Source organism: Neopelma chrysocephalum, unplaced genomic scaffold (assembly GCF_003984885.1).
Source record: "Neopelma chrysocephalum unplaced genomic scaffold, ASM398488v2 Primary Assembly neopelma1_45, whole genome shotgun sequence".
In the NCBI taxonomy this organism is placed as follows: domain Eukaryota; kingdom Metazoa; phylum Chordata; class Aves; order Passeriformes; family Pipridae; genus Neopelma; species Neopelma chrysocephalum.
Window position 1 is genome coordinate 661,158 of NW_020897704.1, and position 10,483 is coordinate 671,640.

Below are 10,483 nucleotides of genomic sequence, written 5' to 3' on the forward strand. Positions count from 1 at the left end.
AGTTATGAAATGATAAATAAAATCCTTATGTGCATAGAGGCAGCAGATTCTCAGAGTCTTAAACTAAATCCTAAATCACATGCATATGAACTGACAAATCAAGTGGTACTACAAGCTTTTAGAATCAGGAGCCAAGAAGCTGCAACATTAATAGGACACGCTCTGGGACCTGCTTTTGCATCTTTACATAAGATTCAAAAGAGAATATCTAATTAAGACACAGACTGTGACATCTTTAAATTCTTCCCTGTCTTTCTGTAGGGTATATTCAAGAGCATATTTGTTTAGTTCTGTGAATATTTCTATGTACAATTGAATATTTTGGTGGGTGTGAGTCATAAGAGTACATGCAGAAGTTGATTGCTGGGGAGGATGTGTGCGCACCCACATAAGCTACTCAGAGTGAGTAGTATCAATATCTCACTGCACAGGTCTGAACCAGATTGTACTCGCTCCATCCTTTGTGCTAGTGCTCCTGACAGTCACACAACCTTGACTCAATACTCCTACTTCTCATTCAACCTTAATGAATGCAAAGAAGTCAATCAACAGCTGTTACTTCTTCCCTTCTCCCTTCTTCATCATGCTCACATGCAGAATCTTCCAAAATGAAGTATTTGCACAAAATGCAAAGGACATCCTTATATTTATGATTTTTATCCATACATGTACAGCAGTCTTCACAACTAAACCCAAAGGAAAAAAATTGTATTTTTGGAAATGTGAACTTCATTAAAATGAATGTTTATTTGAATACTGAACAGCAAAACTACTTATCAGAGGTTCAAACTGAAAGCTCTTCACAACTGGAGGAAATGCAGGAGCCATCCCAAACTGTGAGAGCTTCATATTCTTTCCTGTTGGTAAGTCATTTTTTGACCCCAGCTAGATAGGTAAAAGCACATTTAGACATGCAGACTGTCACAGGTGTCTACATCCTGTATAAAGTCTTCCTGGAAAAGCTGTATCCTGTAAAAACTTCCAAATCAGTCCCACTGTGAGGAGGATCTTGACTAGACGACCTTCAGAGATCCCTGCCATCTTAAATTATTGTATGACTCTATGAGTCATATACTGCCATTGAGTTCAGCAGACATTGGGTTGGACTGATGTTTCTTGCAAAAGATGACATTTATCTAAAATTTTGTGTGCTAGAGCCATTAAAAAATATGATTCTGGGAAAAGTAATTTTTGAAAAATCCTATTATGAGTTGGTACTATTTTTTCATTCAGAAGGAGGACAAAAACTTAGAAGGATAATTGTTTGTGAAAAATGTATTTATTAAAAACATTTTTTCAAAGTACTGCTTTGATATATACCATTCACCAAAATCTTTAAAAAATCTTTCCCTTTCCATTTTTCATTAAAATTTCAGAAAATAACATTGATAATTTTTTTCTTTAAAATAAATTTTAGATTAAAAGTCAGTTTTCCTTAAACACATTTTTCAATTACATAATTAGTCTTCAATATGTATCACTGCCTTTTTTGGTATGGCTAAATTAGTCAATACATAGTGTAGTTGTTTTCAGAAGCTACAGTATTGGACATGAATCAGTTTTGCCATTTCACAGGAGAGCAATTTTCCTCCAGATATAACACTCTATACCAGCATAAGCTGGTTAACATCTGAAGCTGCTTAAACTGCAAAGAATACCAATGATCCAGATTTAAATAAGATAATACGATTGCATACCATTAGGGCTATATAGCGTGCTGTTTTCATGTATGCTGGCATCAGAACAAGTTAGCTTCCCTCATGGATTTTAATATATTTCAGTCAGAGAAAAAATTCATTACAATAAATATCACAATTTCTTGTCTTAGTTTTACATTAAAGGATATGTCATTAGACTAATTACAAAAAGGTAGCAACTTAGACAAACTTCCTAGGAGACAGATTCTCATTATAGGGTCAAGGAAATCAATTCAAGAAGAACAAGTGACAGTGGCAAGCTGCTTACTGAGATCTTCTAATTTGACTAAGAAAAAACCTGTTATCCAACTCTTCTTAAGGTGCAAGTGAATTGGTTCCTTCTAGTTATTGTTTCTAAGTTTACAGTGACAGGAAAGCATGCTTCAAAAGCTAGAGTAGTCTATTATTCTTTTTGACTTCCTTCAAGAAAGAGTATCAGACAGGATCACTTGTTATATTAAAATGCTAGGAAAATAAAGCAAAGAATGAAGATTTCATGACAGCAGTTGATAGGTTTGCTGAATGCTGCAGAAATGTAGACTTCAAAAGAGAACTAATAAGAGAAAAAATAGTCACATACATAAAAGGATCCCACTTGTGGGAAGAAACACTGTCACTCAGATTCAAGCATAGGCAATACCACTGTTCCCAAAGCAGAAGTCCTGTATCAGGTGGCCTCAATACATGGAGGATGAGCCAAACAGAGCTGAAATAGCAATAGGAGCATTCTCATAATACAAAAATAGTGCTCAAGTAGGGACAGGGAGAACAATATCTCTTCACATGAAAGAACAGTAGAGCCGTAGAGCAAGGAGCATGATAACAAGCAACAGCTGGAAACTATAAACAGCATAGAGCAGGACTGATGGAACTATGATATAACTTTCCTAAGAACATAGAGGCTGCCTAGAAAATCTGGAAATAACATGGGGCAAGCAATGACGTATTGCCAGGAAAACAAACAAATAAACAAAAGAAGTGAAAAAACCCCAAAACTACTTCAAGACAATATTTGTGCAAAGAAGACAGCTGTGAAGGTCAGGTAAAATACTATATGGGCTCAGAGAAACAACGTTGGACATTTAACTCCAAATATAAGTAGATTGTTTTCAGATAATTTCATTAAGAAACAAGGATTGATAGTATATCATTAGGTTCTAGACATACTGAAGAAGCCTGGTTCGCCTTCTTGATAAAATATGACTTGGCAGAGGCTGTTTAAACTATTCACATGAGAATGAGGGCTACTTAGGCTAAGTACAAAAAAGACTTAATCAGCAGCTCCAGGTGTACTCTGATGCATGTGGGATATTAAAAAAAATCAAAGAGGTTGATAATATGAAATTAGATATCACTTAGTGGAGTGGGATTAGATTTAATAAGTGCTAAGGAAGCAACAGTCTTCACCTTCTCTTGCCCAAGCCATGGCTCCTGGGACAGGGGCTGACATGTGGTTTAACAGCTCCTGTATCCACATGCAGGCTGCACTGTGCCATCAAAACACAACAATGTTTATAGCAACAGCAAAACACCTCCTATTTTATATGTATAGAACAATATTCACGCATGGGCAAAAATATATGCTTTCTACAGCTAATTAAACAGTAATTCTGGTATCAGACAGTAAAGTATTCTCAAGACAAAAAATCCCGGCAGGCATTGGAATACTCCCTCTTGTATCAGTCCTAACCAAGTTTGGAAGATATTGCTCCAATGAAGAAATATTTTCAAAAGTTAAATAGAACTCATCATTACATTACTGACTTCTTTCCTAATGCAGTCTGAGGTGTGGAGATTGTAACAGATTATAGAATTCAACTTAATTTTTCCAAAAGACTATACTTACCATATGAGTAGGCAAAGAGTAGGTGATTTAGGAAGTATGTATCTAATCAAAGATAGAGCAAGAGCCAGCAGAAATAGGATAATATCTGTATTATTTTAGTGTTAATATATTTGTGATATCCAAATATCCATTAAAATAGCCATTCCTTTGAGAAAGTATTACATTATATAGGTAATACTTCATAGTAAAAACATGAAGTAATCTTCCAATGATTGTAACATAGGGGTGCTGAGGAATTCACAAGAAAATAAATAGGAGAATTGGTATCCCTTCCTGTTTTGGCAGCGTTAAATGGGCTCCCCATCTACATTAGCAACAGATACATCTCTTAATGCTTTTAGAGCAATTCTCACACACAGCAGCTATCAGGAAGCTAAAAACCTCTTTCCCTTTCATTCATGGTATTTCGCAGGCAAACACTCTACTCTTACTGCATTAATAAGGACTAAAAGAAACAGCCATGAGGGATTCACATCCTAGCAATGGCATAATGCTAAAAAACACATCTAAGCCAGACATTTCTCAGAGGTCCTCTGCAGCATTGCATTTTCCTCCCTTTATCCAATAGCAGAGTAATCCAATAGCTCTTTTTCACCTGAGATGCATTCAAATCCCTCATTGATCAAATAAATCTGAGCTGAGATCTCTACCCACCCAAAATAAAATAGCATAGAGGTGGCCTTCCTTGCCATTTGGAAAATCTTTCTTCTTGAATCAATTCTTGAAACATAGCCAGACAAAAATTGACTCTAAGTTTCAGAGCTTAGACAGATGAAGGAAGTATTCCCATCTCAGATAAAAGATTTGCTGAGAAATCTGAGAGGCAGATCCAAAGAGACTGTCATAGTTAAAGCTGAGGGGAAGGGTGAAAAAGAATTGGACTTACATCATCTGCATCCACAGTGAGTGCTCTAACCAGCCTTTTTTGGCTATGCTGTATGCAGAACATACTCTGCTCAGAGTGCAGTAAATAATTGTTGGGTCAGATTGTGCAGAAAAGCTAAAAGAGGTCCCTAGATTATGGCTCTTGGTGCATACCAAGAGTCATATAGAAAACAGTATAAGAGAAACATCGATCTACTCCCCACTATCAAAAATTGATTGCTTTTGGAAATTTTACTGCAGAAATTGAACACTTTCAGCATCTCAGGAAACATTATGACAACATTAACTTATAGGGTGGTTATGTGCTCAGGATCCAAATTTGAGACTAGTTTGGCAGAGAAGTTAGAAGAGTCCCAATTATTTGTAGCTGTAGTTCTTGGCATACTGACTGGATTTTTCTACATAAAGAATTAAATAAATAAGTAAATATAATACCACAAGCCCTCAGGTGTCACAATTTCAGTCATAACTAGTAGGTGACCTTCTGCAACAGATACAAACAGCCCAAAATGCAACACCTGCAATTTCTTTAAAAAACTGAGCACATTCCAGTCAGGGTTAACAGACACTGTATGGAGCGCTTCAACTAAATAGTTTCTAATACAAGTTGAAAGAACAGTGGGAGTCAAGCTCCATACTGACTTAATGAAAGTAATAATCCCAGTATTAGCCAGCTAATAATGAAACTGTCAGCAATTGAGATGTATTCAGCTAAAGAAAATCAGCAACAACAACAAAATAAAGCAAAAAAAAAAACAAAAAAACAAAAAAAAAACAAACCAACACTCATTTTGCCATAAACGTTTGCATCAAAGGAAGTTCTGACAAACCTGCTGTTACATGGGTTGGATTGCAGTTACCTATCTATATGCAGTTGATTGCATGCCTGTGGAAGAACAGTGCCTTTTATTACAGTACTGTGTCCTAAATGCAATTGTTCTAGAAAAACAGAATGTAGCAACTTGTTTGGTAGTCTGCCTTGAGCAGGTAAATTCAGGCTCTTTTACAGAATTTGAAATGTTTGAAATGAAGAACAACTACTATACAGCATAACCTCACAATGTTTGTTCATTTGTTCACTTTCTGGATTGAAATACATAAATTTGTTGTGGCTGATCATTACTACTGATACATAATTTGCAGTGTTGCAGTACCTGTAGCTATTCAGGCTATATAGAAATGGAAACAGATATTTGAAAGACATATTAATTTTCCCTGATTTGATTTCTCATGCTGGTTTTCACTGTACAGATCAAGGTTTGACATTTTTGCACAGAACTTTATCTACAATTATTGTGTTAACTGAAGGCCTGCACTTTTACAATAATTGTGGGGACACGTGAGTAATAAAGACTTTAAGAGGACTTATAAACTAGATTTGTGTAGTTCATCTAGGATTATATTGATTTTTCAGAAAAAAAAATTTATTAGAAGACAATATAGAACTTATTATTGGAATCATTAATTCATTAAAACTTTAACTAGCTCAACTTTCAAAGCAGTTCCAAACCTCTGGAACAACTCTGAAATGGACACATTCAAATTGCATGTGTCAATTTTAAGGCTAAAAAATCACTTCTTAAACTGAATTCCTACACAGCAATGAAAGGCACCATATCTAAAAGCAGATTCTAAACAGGTCACAGACAAAATTTCTTGTATACAGCCACTCATCCTCTTGCATTCTTAGCATTGTACAGTTTTGATGCGTGTCAACCAGGACTGTTACATACAGTGCCCAGGCAGCGTTCATGGAATACTGTAGGCAAGGGACTATTCCTGACAGGTTGGATGCATGAAGCCTCTGAGAGAAGGGAGAAAACTATGTGCAACTTAGAACTACCACAGATTGGTTCTTGGCCCATTTTACTTAATTACTAACAGCTAGTTTACTTACTTACTAATACAGTTGCTACTAGAAAAAGTCGTGTTGGGAAAATCACTACCTTTATCAGAAAACACTCCAGAGGAAGCCTTCAGAAATTAAACATGCACAGGAAGGCCATCAGTTCTCTGCAGAAAGCTTTGGGTCAGTTGCTGATTGAGCACAGATAAGGAGAGTTATACTGATTTTGAATGAAGTCAGCAGTACTATGATGATTTCCATGTGAAAGAGATGTGGTCCTCTACTTCCTAGTACAAAATAATCTTCATATAAAGTCTCAGTTTAAACAGTTCAGAGAGATTTCATTTGCCTGGAAAAATATCTTCTGAACTGCGGTTGGTTTGTTGGTCTCCATCCCTAGTTAAAAAGGGATTAAGCACAGAGGAATGGAGCTAAGTTAAAACTATAAAGCACTTCATCCATTTGTTCCTACAGAGGATCACTAAATGCAATAAATCAGGTGCTATAAAAATCTTGAGGGAACTGGTTCAGAATTTCACTGACAGAATCACGATGTCTGCTTCTTCCATAGAGTAACGTAATAAGAAACAAAAGCAATGATGTAGGCCAGAGCTCTGAATGGCAGAACACAATTTTAAATTGGTAGAAAGGCAAGCTATTTAAAATTAATTACTTTCCTCTGTATTTTTAGACATGCTTTCTAAGACTAGTTAGTTAGATCATGCTGTAAATCTCCACTGTTAGTCAAAGGACTTAACTATACTAAAGCACTACCAAAAAATCCTGCAAAGCCACATACCAACAGGGATATATTAAAACTGATGTAAAAGCCAATTCTAATCTCAGTTATTGATCGTAGTTTGATTTCTCTAACGTCAGTTTGTCATGGAATATCTGGGCAGAGACTTGGTCCCCAAATTACTTTTTACAAATAAGAAAACTGCATAAAAAGAATTTAGAAAATAAGTCTTCTCTTTTGGATTATGCAACTGTACACTTTGGGTTATTTCAGAACCTTGGTCTAAATCTTTGGATAGTATTTAACCCACAGATAGTGAAAAGGTCTTTGGTAACCTCCAGATCAGACTACATATTTCCAGTGAACCACTTTGGGAATTTAATTCCCAGAGAGAATGCAGAAACACCTCAGGAAAGCTTTGACTACCCAAGAACTAACTGAGACAACTAAACCCTTTTAGGCCCTTCACTTTTAAAGGATATTAAACTCACACAGAAGAGAAACAAAGAGGATTTTGCTGGCCAAAAACTCATTCCCAGAGCAGAGCAGAGCTCTGGGAAGACATAGCAACAACCTCAAATACCTCAGTTTTTATTTTGGGGGAGGATTTCTGTTTGTCTCACTAAAAAGAAGAAATAGGGCTAAAGACATTTACATGTCTCGTGTCAAGCTGGATAAATTCAAAATCCTTGCCGTAAATCCCTAACTGCAAAATGAGTTCAAGCCTGAGCCTTGAGTGAATACACAAAAAGCTTAAAAAAGGATCTTAAAAAGCATAGTGATGTTTGGCTATGCAGTGGCATTTTTCCTGAGAATTTAATAATGTATTCGCCATGATCCAAGTTTAAACCAGCTTTGCACCTCATGTAATGAAAAGCATTTAGGTCGAATGACCTCCCAAATTGGCTGTGGGATGACCATATGAGCCAGTAGGAAGGACATAGAGGTTACATTTGGATATATGCTGATTTTTAGTAGATTACGTATCTATGGCATCTTACTTAAATCGGTTGTTCTCCTTATTGATTCACTGAGGAAGTTTCAGTCAATGATAAATTTCTGCTTCACTGTCATTTTCCATGCCCTGGCCTCCAGAAGAACTGCATCTGATCAGACTTGCACAGACTGCACCAAGGGAACAGACTCACTCCTCAGCAACTTATGTAGCTGGTACCTCCATCTGCTTTGCCACAGGAGTGGAAGACATCAGTATGTGGAAGGAGGATTCGGAACTGTTTCCCTCACCTTCTGAATTGCTCAGGAAGCATTTGGAGCCAAAACCCTCTGACAGATGACTGTTTCACTCAGGTCAAATGTCAGTGATCAGTATGGAGTATTATGTGTCACTTCATAGAGCAACCACTGACCAGCTGATTTAAGATGATCAGGTAGATCATCCCATATTTACTTCCCTAACCACACAGAACTATGATTATAATTAACCATAAGCATATTGCAGACTTTCAAAACCTATCTTAAAAATGTAAAATGCAAGTTTATATTTACATTAAACTGTTTTATAAAATTATGTTAAATATTTATGTTGCTATTTAAATTTATAGAGAACAGAAATAATCATTGAAAGTTAGTTGCAATTCTAGACTAAGATCTTATGTTCATAGAAACATGAAATAAATTCCCAAAGTAAAATGTTCTTTTTCTTTGAGTACTTACTGAATAAAAAGTCTCACACACAAAAACATCCAGTCAAAACAACTTACTCCATATCTGACTTAAAAATATGTATGATGTGACTTATTCTTTGCCACTTTCTTAAAATTCTTGTGTTCCTCAGAATTAATACATTTCCATAAATTTATCCAGGGGATGGATTTCTAACTACACTAACAGACTGACATTTTCACTACATTTTCAGCCAATACTTTTTGTTAATAAGGGGAGGTTTTCCCATGTTACACTGAAAAACTTCATACAAAATGAATTTATCCAGGGAGATATATGTGTTAAGGTGTTTGCATAATCAAACAGCTTTTATTCCAACATATTTCATACAGCTAGTTTATTCCGTTGTCTCTGTCCTTCTCATTGAAGCCAGACAAGCCCCAGAAAGCAAATATAACTAAATATAACTAATATTATGAATTTAGCTTTTTACCTTTCATAATATAAGTATAAGCAAGAGCAGAAAAGCTTAGTCTTAGAAAAAATTAGAGGCAATGATTCACTAAGGTATGCAGTATGCAGCACATACTGGTACAGCAGAACAGAAACTCATGTACAAAGAGGAACACCCTGATAAAGAAGGAAGATGAGCCAAGACCTGGGTATCCTTGCAAAATCATCAGAAATTCTTGCCAGATACACTAAGAAGTCAGCCAAAGTAAGAAAGTTCACAAAGTTCAAGATGAGTATGCAGAGTGGGCAGGGGTATTCCGATGGATGAAGGCCGGATCTCCCATCCCAGAATCTCCCCAAATTGAAGACCACACCTCTAACTCCGCCCAAACTCCACCTGTTATGAATATTGATAATGTATGTTGCAATTCTATGCATATGCATGCAGAAGTGTTGTAATCGCTTGTAAAAATCATATATAAACCTGTTCTTTTGTTGATAGAGCAGAGCAGTTCTGATCCGGGGTGACCCGGCTGCTCTCCGACGTCGTAATAAAGTACCTCCTGCTTAAAGGCTACAAACTCTGTCTCTAAGCAGTTTCTTTTTGTTCGTGCCTTTTTGGGGGCAAAATATTGGCATCATCATCACCAACAAAGAGTGTAAATAATGCTCTCAATAATAGAATATTACTGAATCTACACAACTCCTCAGATATGGTAATGATCATTTAGAAAAAAACTCTGGGTTTACTTTTAAAAAGAGTTATATAAAGAGGTAGTTATACAGGGATATACAAGCTGACACTCTGGAAACTGATTTGGGACTGAGAAGATACTGAGTCAAGTCTAACTTCTGACCTTGCTTTACCGTCCTATTTTCAGAAGATCATGTTCCTTTCTTGTCTCATTTCCCATTCATTTCCCATTATTTGGAAGACTGAGATAATGACCTCTACTGAACAGATACATAATAAAAGAGTAAAGTACATTTTGCCTGGACAATTTTCTATGATGACTGATCTGGGAAAACTGGTATGAGTCAAAACACTAAGAAGTTCAATTTATCCATAAAACATCTGGGTTACTTCGTGAAACTCCTCTTAGTTCAGTAAAAATACTCACTTATGTATGTAAGGCTCAGTGTTATTAGTAAAATCTCTGCATTGGCTGATGTAGGTGACTTACAGTTTCAGCACTTTGATGTCTGTGAAAAGTCTTGCTGCTGAGTCATACCAAACTCCTGTAAGGAAGCAACCAAAAGGGCTAAAAGTTTATGTTGAGACCACTTCACCAAGTACGTTCCAAGCTTGAAGGTTTTGCGCTTGATGTATGCATCTAAGTAGATCCTTTCATGTCAAAGAAACGGCAGGGCCATTCTTCCCTGCCTTTACTTCA